At 49.0% G+C, this 10518-nt stretch overlaps 1 long non-coding RNA gene across 1 annotated transcript; it reads left to right on the top strand.

The window, feature by feature from the left end:
* The first annotated feature begins 6515 nt into the window (after positions 1-6515).
* LOC125412831 (uncharacterized) lies at positions 6516-10316 on the top strand. Its single transcript, XR_014997724.2, has 3 exons — positions 6516-6712; positions 6798-6977; positions 7165-10316. It is a non-coding gene; the product is annotated as an uncharacterized LOC125412831 (long non-coding RNA).
* The last annotated feature ends 202 nt before the right edge of the window (positions 10317-10518 follow it).

Genomic DNA, 10518 nt, shown 5'->3' with positions numbered 1-10518 from the left:
GAGCCAGTTATGGGGCAGTTGGGAAGGGGGAAGTGAGGAGCCAAGGTCCCAGGAGTGGCAAGATTTTTCTTTCTGCAGAGGAATAGCACAGAGCCGGAGTTGTGACTCAGGGCAGAGAGCACCCCGACATCCGGGAGAGCGGCACAGAGACACACCGGTCCAGTGAAGTAAGGGTTCTTCTCTACAGGTGGGGGCCAGTGGGGTCCAATGTCTGCTCTCCCCGACAGACCAGACTCTTGGATAAATGGCAAGCGGATAACACCTCATCCAGCTAGCCATGGGATCCAGAGGAGAGCTGCCACTGGAAGCAGGAGGGAGCTGGGGGGAGCTGGGGGTAAAAGAGCAGTCATTGAGGCTCACAGAGAAGCAGATAGAGGCAGATGAGTTGGAGTTTCACAGACTCAGTAGAGAGTGCCAAAATGGTGACAGAGGAACTGTGTCCCTCCTGAGTCTGTATGCCTCTCTCTGCTGGGGCAAGAGAATTCTGCCCCATCCACCTGCCTCTCTTCCTTATTCAGACCCCCAAGGACCCTTTCCCAAAGAACTAGGACTAAGAATCCTGGAGTATGAGAACCCCTGTGGTAGTAAGCACAGACGCAGGCTAGAGAGGCAGGCAGGATGCCAGGAGAAAGTCTTGAGCCCACCCCAAACCCTTCTGAGTGGGCCCTGCTTTGCCCAAGGGCAGTGGGGCTTCATGGGCATAGACACTCAGGCACAGAACCAGATGAGCTGGCTTCAGGCCTGAGGGAAGGTGAAGAACTTGGGTCTGGAGGTCTAAACTGGATGTTGACATAAGCTTGGTGGCTAGGGGCTGAGTCAGAGGTGTCACTGACCTCAGCTCTGGAGGCTGCCTGCTGCCTCTGCTACTGCCCTGATTTTTTGGCTGGCCTGACGCCCAACCCCAGGGCTGTGGTCAGCTCACCCAGCTTAACTGTTTGCCGGAACTGTCATCTCCTGCTGGCCATGCCCTGCTGCTCCTTTGGTGCCTGCTGCAGGGGATTTCAGGGTGGGGTTTCAGGGTTGGGTTGGGGGTCCTCAGGAGGCTCCCTAGGGCACTGATGGGGCTGTGATGAGTGAGACAAGCTGGAGAGAGAGGCTGAGAAAGGCGACAGGCCAGACAGCACAGAACGGGTTCCCCAGAGCATCTGTGAGGGTGGGTTTTTTGTTTGTTTGTTTGTTTGTTTGTTTGTTGTCAACCTTTAACTACCCATTCCCATTAACCCTATGGGAGCTGCCATAGGATGTCTTGAGTTTGGAATTCAAAACTTATTCAATCCTGTTGCCCCTAAAGAGGGTAGAATGAGTGGACCACAGGGTGGGCCACAGGGGTGGGGCTGCCACCAGAGGCTAGGTGGAGATCTAAGACCCGTGACGGTGGAGTTGAGGGAGTCTCATCAGAAGTTGTCATTTCCAAAGAAGGTGGGGAGAGGGATACCAAGTATCCTCAACCAGGGGAGAAGGGAAAGGAGACGGAGAGATGCCAAAGGAAGCTGACTGCCCCCCCACAAGGTCCCCAGCTGCCACACCCAAGGTCACAGCCCCCTTTACAGTTTAAGTGATAGCAGGACAGCCTGCTATCCCTGCCTGCTAAGATCCAGGGGAATATTAGAGGTTCCCAATCATGGGGACTTTCCTGAGGGAAGCAGCAGCCTATTCTGTATCTGGGCCCTCTGAGATTTCTGAGGTCTCTCCTGCTGGCTGTCACCATGACTGTCCTGTAGTCTCCTCTCTCACCGTCCAGGATCCAGCTCCCTGCCTGGCTCCTTCGGGCTCATTGTCTGTGTCTCTCCACCTCTCGTAGCTTTGCTCATCAGCAGGTCTCTCTCTGCTGGCTCAGTGGAACACCGCAAAGCCCAGGTTTTGTCCATTTTATCTGGCCAACTGGCCCCTAGCTTCAAACGTTCCAATGACAGTGTGACTTCCTTTTTATAACTTTTATTGATTTGTTTTGTTTGAGGCACAGCCTGCCTATGGCACCTTTGCTGGCCTAAGACTCTCTTTTGTACCTCAGGCTGGCTTTGAACTTGGGGCAAGCCTCCTGTCTCTGCCTTTCAACTGCTGTGTTCACAAGTGTGAGCTACCCATCCAGCACTTCAAAATCACTTTCACTGTATGTTTCTATATACATATATGCTCAAATGCTAGCATGTGTGTGTGTATGTCTGTGTGTGTCTCCACATGTGTGTGTGTGTATCTGTATGTCCGTGTATCTGTGTGTACCTTTGGGTATGTGTCTGTGTGTTCCTGTATGTATGTATCTGTGTGTGCCTCTATGTATGTGTCTATTTGTATGCATCCACGAGTATACGTGTTGTGTTGCTCTCTGTGTATCTGTGTGTATGCATCTATGTGTGTTTCTGTGTGTATGTGTCTGTGTATGACTCTTTGTGTCTGTATGTGTCTCTGTGTGTATGTCTGTATTATAAGTCTGTGTCTATGTGTGTGTATGTATCTGTGTGTGTATGCATGTGTATATGCATCTATATGTGTACATGTGTCCTTATCTGTGTGTGTGTGTATGTATCTGTCTGCCTGTCTGTGTGTTCCTATCTTTCTCATGTTTTACCCACTGCTCAACTGGCCTCTGGTTTTCTGGAGCTACTGTTGAAATTTTTTCTGGCCAAGAGCCCACATCCCAGGCTTGGTTGGACAGTCTCCTTTGGGGCAAGGGCCTCCTGATAGCTTTGCCTCTCTCCTTAGAGTTTCAACTCTTCTGCCCTGGTTGACCAATTAAATCTCAGCGCCTGGAGTCAGACCAACCTGCTCCTATCTGGCTCTACCACTTGGCAGGATCTTGAGTGAGTTTCATAATCTTTTTGAGCCTCTGTTTCCTCAGTTTACAAAATGTAGCCAATACCAAACTCAAAAGGTTATTGTGAGGAATCAGTGGTAACTTAGCAGCAAGAGCGGCACCTCATCCTGAACCTGGGGCAGTCCCAGTTCACATCAGCTGCAAGCGTGGAGAGTGGAGCAGCTTGGGAGGTTTTCTTTGGAGCTGCGCCCTCCCTATTGTTATCTATACTGCTTCTTTAAATACTGACCTAGGACCGACTTGTGTTGTAATGAACACTTACACCAACCGAGGGGATTAGCATTATTAGGAATCGGAACGACGGTAATGAAGATAATCATGTGCCACTCTAGTCCTTCCAGAAACACAATGCTTTGGCGACCCAAGATGATCATTCCAGACTGGGCTATGGTCCTTTTTAACTCATGGTTCCCAGTACTCATCCTATCAACCACTGTGATGATCTCGCCACGGGTGTTGCAGGGTTGCTCACAGTTGGTAAATAGAATGTGGCCAATCTTTGCGTGTGCAGCCTACAGCACAATGGCGCCAGAGTTGGGGCCCAGAGAACAGGTCGGAGGGCACAGAATGGGATGCTCCCAGTCAGGGAAGATCATCTAGATGGCTCAGCAGATGAGCGCCCACAGAGCAAGCCTGGTGACCAGAGCTAAGGCCCCGAACCCATTCAAACTGTAAGGAGAGCACAGACTCCACAAAATTGTCCTCTGACCTCCACACACATGCACACACATACACACTAACACATTTTAAAGTTTTTTGTTAAAAGTGACCCTTGAGGAATTAAGGTTAAGTGACAAAGACCACCGTCACCCGTGGTGGTAGACTTGTTCTTCTTAGGGAAGCCTCCACTTCCCTAAGTGTCAGTTCAGGGCCTCGGGTAGGAAAGGAAGGATTTTCAGGAGACGGTTGGCAGGACTTCCTAGCACTAAGGTTTCCCACACCCAGAACTGGCAAGCTTCTTGAGGACTCATGAGCAACTCACAAACATGGTCCTTCTGGGTAGGAAGCTACTGCATCAAGACCAAGAAACTCAGTGTCCCCAACCCCATTCCATTCTAGTTGCACATTTGGGTTTTGACAGCCATTTGTTTATGCTGTGTTTTGGGTTGTCTCTTGTTTTGTTTATTGAGGCAGGTTTCATACAGCCCAGACTGGCCTCATATTTGCTACGTAGCTGAGGCTGGCCTTGAACTCTTGTCCCTTCTGCCTCTGCCTTCTAAGTTCTGGGAACAGTCATGTCCCACAACTGTTTTGTCTTTTTTCATGTAGAGGAGGAGATGTCAGCAGTCTGCCTATCTCCATGGCTGAATTGTGTAAACCTTTCTTTCTTTCTTCCTTTCATTCTTTTCTCATGAAGGTGTGAGGACAACCCTCTCACAAGCAAGGGCTAGAGAACCTAAATGTACCTAGTTCTGGGACTTATACATGTGATTAATTCTATATGTCCATGGCTCTAGATCCCCTCTTTTCTTCTCTCTCCTCCTCCTCTTCTTCTTTGGGTCTCACTGTGTAACTCCAGTTGTCCTAGAACTCTCTATGTAGTCCAAGCTGGCCTCGACCTGTGATGATCTCTCTACCTCTACCTCCCGAGTCAGGACTTTATAGGCATATACACCATGCCTAACTAGAATCTTAGAAATCTTGATCTGAGGTCTTGTTTTCCAGTCTTTCGCTTTGCGAATGACCTTGGGAAAGCTCCATAATCCTCTAAGCCTACTAAGCCCCGGGAATTCCTGACACTCAAGCCACGGTTCAGGGACACATGGCCACAATACCTTACAGCACATCAGATGTGTGCTGTCATAGGTCCCGCCAGCCTGTGTGATCAAGATCCCACATTTTGAAAAGACTTCAGATGATTCTCATGCTCATTAAAGTCAAGATGCACTGCTATAGGTGACATTTTCAAGTCCTAGGGGAACACTGCAGGTTCAGTTCTAAGACTGCTTGTTGCTACTCTGGTGGGCTTTGTTCAAGTCACCCTCTCTCTCTTAAGTCTTTTCTAGAATGACAGGAGGTTGCTGCACACCAGTCTCTCTGTGCCCTCCAGACCTACTAAGTTCTAGATGAGAACAGTACTTCTTTCATGCTGAACTCACCAGCATGGGAGTCCCAGAGCTAAGTCCATGTAACTTACCTGAGCTATCCCAGGAGCAGGCGTCCCGCCCTGCTCCATAGCCCCCTCTTCTATCCTTCCTCGGTCCTCTTGCACACTATTCACATCCCACTAGTGGCAGTAGCAGCCAGCATCTTGCACCAGTACCCTCTCTTCAACCCAGGTTTGCTTCAATGCCTCCTCTCCTCCCTTATCCTACCTCGGGCAAACATGTCTTACTGAGGATAGTTCTAAAACTGCTCCCCCAACACACACCAAAAGCTAGCAAGATCCCTCTTTCTTGCCCATGGTTCATTAATCACCTGCAAATACAAGGCAAGGTGCCAGGATGTGATCCAAATGGCCAGCACTGAACAAGACAGTTAAGGTTCCTGAGCTCCATGGGGAGCACAGTTGTCAAAACACAAACAAAAAAAGATACTATTGAGTGCGGACTTGCACAGCAGATAAGCTGAAAATAGAACCATATAGAGATTAGCATCACAGTGAACAAAAATGACACAAATTTATGAAGATTCCATACTACTTGCCCTTGGCTTCACTGTGCTGTCAGCCAACCTAGCCTCTTTGGGAGAACTCATGAATCCTGATACCACATTGGCTGTCAGTGATATAGACTCCCTTTTCCAGGAACAAAAGTATCTATAATGTGTTGGCTGACTCTGTTCAGGCTGGCTCCAATCTTGAGACAGCCTGGGAAGCTCCCAGGTAGGGGCTGCAGCTCCCTCCCAACAAGAGGAGAATGGAGTTAAAAGGGCATTCACAGCCACAGGAGCTTTGGAGCACAGCCATGCTGAAAATACAGAAAGGAGCATGGTCCAGCCGGGTACAGCCCTGGCCCTAGCCAGACATGCCTCTATCTCCCTGACACACAAGGACAAGACTGGAGAAACATGCCTTCTTATGTTGTCCATCTATCTATCCAGTCATTCAGACCTGTCCCTTCTCTCCAGCTCCAGTCTCTGGGAGATTTTAAAAATGGGTGCTACCCCTAAGCTACCCTGAAAGGAGGCAACAACTTTTAGAGGAAAAAAATACAAAATAAAGACTAGATCCTACATAGTTTTGGGGTGACCGAAGTGAAGGCGGTAACATTTTTTTAAATGCCACAACAAAAGAATGAGGCCACTGGAAAGTAAGTGGCATTCATTTATTCTGTCAATCACTTCTTGACAGCTGTGCACCAGGCATTTGGGCTTTGATGGAAACAACACAAAAATACCTAACCTTCTCAAATGTGAAACCGTTGTAAAGTTACCAGAAGGGGGTGCAAGTGTAATGATGCATGCCAGCAATCCCGGCACTCAGAGGGTAGAGGCAGCAGGGTCAGGAGTTCAAGGTCAGCTTCAGCTCTATGGTGTGAGACTCGGCTTGAACTACATGAGAACCTGTCTCAAAACAACCAAAAGCATTAGTTAGTAGTATGTATAGATGCCACCGCTCCTCTACCAAAGGAAAAAAAAAATCATACCAAATCCTGCTGAGTCCAAAGGACAGTTTGTCTCTGTCTAAGTTGCCCATCAAGGGTCAGGATGCAGGCCGCTGGCGTTTTCCCCTTGGACTTTGACCTCAGTCACCACCTGGGAGTAGCCTCCCCAGGCTGGGCTTGGAAACACTTGCCTTAGCTCCTTGTCTGTCCTGGACTCTTTTCTTCCTTCCTCACCTCCATTTTCTCGCTTGCTTTCAGCAGGCCTGAGGTCCCAACTCATCCCTTTCCCGGCGCCATGCACCACAGCTGCTTCTCAGAGGGCGCCCTGACCACCCTGCCAACTACTGGATCTCAGGTGAGACTCACTGCACCCTCCCCATGCTCATTGACTTAGGGAGGGCCTGAGGACAGCAAGTGACCCTCACACTCTCCCGTCCCAGGCTCCAGGCAGATCCAGCTGTGGCCCTGCTGCAGAAGGAAGAGTTCCGCCATGTCATCGCCTGGCAACAGGGAGAGTATGGGGAGTTTGTCATCAAGGATCCAGATGAAGTGGCTCGCCTCTGGGGCCGCAGGAAGTGCAAACCACAGATGAACTATGACAAGCTGAGCTGGGCCCTCAGGTGAGAAGAGGTGGCCAACAGTACAAGAGGCAGAGTTCAAGGAAAGGGGCTGTGGTTTCTGGCACTCCAGGCTGCTTCCCCCTGTGGAAGGGCTTGGAATAAGCCCTCACTGTGGGAAGATGGCTGGTCTTCTCCGGGGCCTGCTAGACTGATGCAGGAGACGCCACGTCTCTTCTCAATTCTCTAGGTATTACTGCAATAAGAGGATCCTGCACAAGAGCAAAGGCAAGAAGTTTACCTTTCAACTACACGTTCAACTTCAGTAAGCTCACTGTAGCCAATTGTCCTCCATGGAGAGTGTGTGCACCCGACCCCCTCACCTACTGTTGGGGTCCAGCATGTGTCAGCCAGCCTTGGTGCCTGTGGCTGTGCAGAGTGAGGTAGGCATGAAGGCAGCCTCTGTCCTGAGAGCTCTGGCAGGACCTGCCCTTCTGTCCGGGAAACCCCAGCCACTCTCCACCTTAGAGTCTGGTCTCCAGTGTTCTTCCATCTTCTGGTCCGTAAGTACTCCAGAATCTAGATTTTATGATCCATATCTACCTGTGAGAAGGATGTTTTCTGTGCGAGGCATCATCTTTTAGTAGTGCATCAGAGGCAAGGACAGGGGGGTCCAGGAGAGGGTCCAGGGCCAACCCACAGCAGTCACTGTCTGCTTCAGAATCTGTATGGGAATATTTTGTCATATTAACAATGGAGTGACAGTCCTGCTGTGTCTTAGAAGACTAGATACCAGAGAAAGCCTGCCCCACTCCAGCTTCCCTTCTCCTCCCTCGCTAGCCCCGCATAGCATGCTATGTGCCCATTGGGCCACTGGGAGGAGTCACTGGAAACCTCTGGAGAGAAGGGGAACAGCAGCCTCAGCGGTGAGTGTTGAGGACTGAATTGGTGGGGATCTTAAACAAAGGAAGGCAGCCTCCTGGTGCCTACCTGACTGAGCATATGCCCAAGTAGGTTCGTTCAGACAATGTTTAGGGATTCTATTTACCTGGCATGGGGCTCAAACATGAATGATGGACAGTTAGAAACACAGGATCGGTCAGGAAGTAGAGATGAGAGGACCGCTAGTTCCTACAGGTGCCAGAGGGCACAGAAGGGGACTCTAGCTCCCTGGAAGAGGGGAAGGGAGGCAAAAATGCCCTGACACAGGGCAAGTGAGAGATGTGAGCAAGTATGGCACATCTGGAAGGCTGCTACTGTCAGTGTAACATCAAGGAGGGTGGGAAGGTAAAGGAGGTGTAGGAGGCAGTTGCTAAGTCAACAGCTACACAAGTCCAAAAGGCCTCATTTGAAACCATCTGAAGAGGGCTGGACTTTCTCCTATGAGCAGAGGGTCAAGGAGGAAGAGATATGTTTAGATTTTCATTTTTTTATTTGTTTTTGGTACAGGTGATGGGTCTTTATATGCTCATCGAACACCCTATTAACTGAGCCACATCCCCAAAAGGTTCCAATCTGACAATGATTTAACTTAAGATTTCTATGCCTTATGATACAATACAAAGGCAATATGCATTCTGTATCAGAAAACATATCTAGAATTTTGAAGTTTGACCTTCCCTCTGGCTATCAACAGGAGATACAGGAAGCCGTCACTGTAGCCATCCATATATCCTGACAGTTAACACCCAACTCCACAGTCACTGCTGAACTGACTCATTCTGTAGACTATTGACACCCACGCTTTTGACCTGTATTATTTTTAACTCACAGTGTGTTTATCAGCCCATAACCGTATCATAAGTCAGAGCATTTGTATGCAGGCTGTGTGTGGCTGGAATTAGAGAAGGAACCAGGCTGTCATTGGAAGGCTTTTAATTTTGTTTTTATTATTTTAAATTATGTGTAGGGGACTATGTCTGCATGTGGGTATTTTCATGTGTGTGCAGGTACCCTAAGGAGGCCAGAGGCACTGAATACCCTGGAGCTGTGAGTCCTCTGACAGGGGTGCTAGGAACAGACTTCAGGTCTCCCGGAAGAACAGAATCGCTCTCTCTAGTCTCCATTGGGAATTTTGTTGTTGTTGTTTTGAGTTTTTGTGTTTTTGTGGGGGTGCTCGAGACAAGGTTTCTCTGAACTCACTCTGTAGACCAGGCTGGCCTCAAACTCACAGTACTGGGATTAAAGGCGTGCACTACCACACCCAGCTTATAGTTGTTGTTTTTAAGACAATCTAAGAAGGAGCCTCAGCTGACAAGAGGTAGACAAAGCTCATGTTACTCTTTCTTCTCCCATCAGACATTTAATTTCCTCCTGTTTAATGCACCAGGGTCTGAAGTCCAGATGTGAGCAATGTTGTCCTTTTAGGGCTCTTAGTCAAGAGGCTTAAAGGTGGTTACCAAGAGTTACACAATTATAACTGCTCCATAACAGAAAGGGGACACCGAGAGTGCTAGGGGCACAGGGAAGACTTCCTCGGCAAAGTGACTGAGCAGACATCCAACATGCACACAGGCTCAGCTGAGCTTACAGGGAGAAAAAAGACCAAGAATTTAAAGTCTGGGCCAGAAAGAAGGACTTGTAACAAGCTAGGGGTAGCACTGCCTAGTGGCGTGAGGAGAGAGGGTGGACACTGGTAGACACTAGTGGCTCCCAAGGCAACCAGGCCTGGCTTTCTTTGGAAAGATCCAACCCAGGTATCTTCTGCAGAGGTTCATGTCCCTCCACTTCAGGCAGTTTTGAGGATTAGGACCACAAACCTTTACACATCCACAGAGCAGGCCACGGTGCAGGCCATGGATGCAGGGTGGTTGGGTCATCAGTCTGGCATCCTAGAGCTACCTAGCATACGAGGGGCTTCTCTGTTCCGCCACCTGACCAATCTCCAAGCACCAGAGTGCTGAAGACATCAAGCTTACCCCTTTGGGAAACTATAAGTCCCAACTTTTGTACATCCTGCTTTCCTTCACACACACACACACACACACACACACACACACACACACACTTCCCCGTACTCGGGCCCTGAAGAGCATGAAGCCATGAGAATTGGCAGCAGTCATGTGCACGTGCCACGCTTCTGACTGGAATTCCACTGCCTGCCCTACCTCCACACACTCAGATCATATGGTGCCAAGAGAGGAAACCACTGTTGGATAGAGGAGCACAGGGACACTCAACCAGAATCAGGAAAAGGAAAGACTCCAAAATATCTCCCCTATATGCCTAATCAGCTACAATGTGGACATGACCCTGACCCCAGGAGCTCCTGGGGTCACAACAGTCCTCACTGCATCTAAGAGCCCAAAGGGAAAGATACTGGTCTGCAGAGAGAAAACACCCTGGAAAGAGGAGGGTGCCTTCTCATGGAGAATCATTCTGACTATTTTAATCCCTCATGAATCTGACTTGATAAATATTTCTAGTTAATAAACGGGTTATATTAAGTAATACTTGATCTGCTTTCCCAGTTTTTATTCATTATATTACACCCATGTGACCCCATCTGTCTCTTAGTTAAGTGATGTGGCCTTGAAAGAAAGAAAGAAAGAAAGAAAGAAAGAAAGAAAGGAAGGAAGGAAGGAAGGAAGGAAGGAAGGAAGGA

Source organism: Myodes glareolus, chromosome 17, assembly GCF_982192425.1.
Source record: "Myodes glareolus chromosome 17, mMyoGla1.1, whole genome shotgun sequence".
Classification (NCBI taxonomy): Eukaryota; Metazoa; Chordata; class Mammalia; order Rodentia; family Cricetidae; genus Myodes; species Myodes glareolus.
This window is presented reverse-complemented; position numbering and strand designations above follow the sequence as displayed.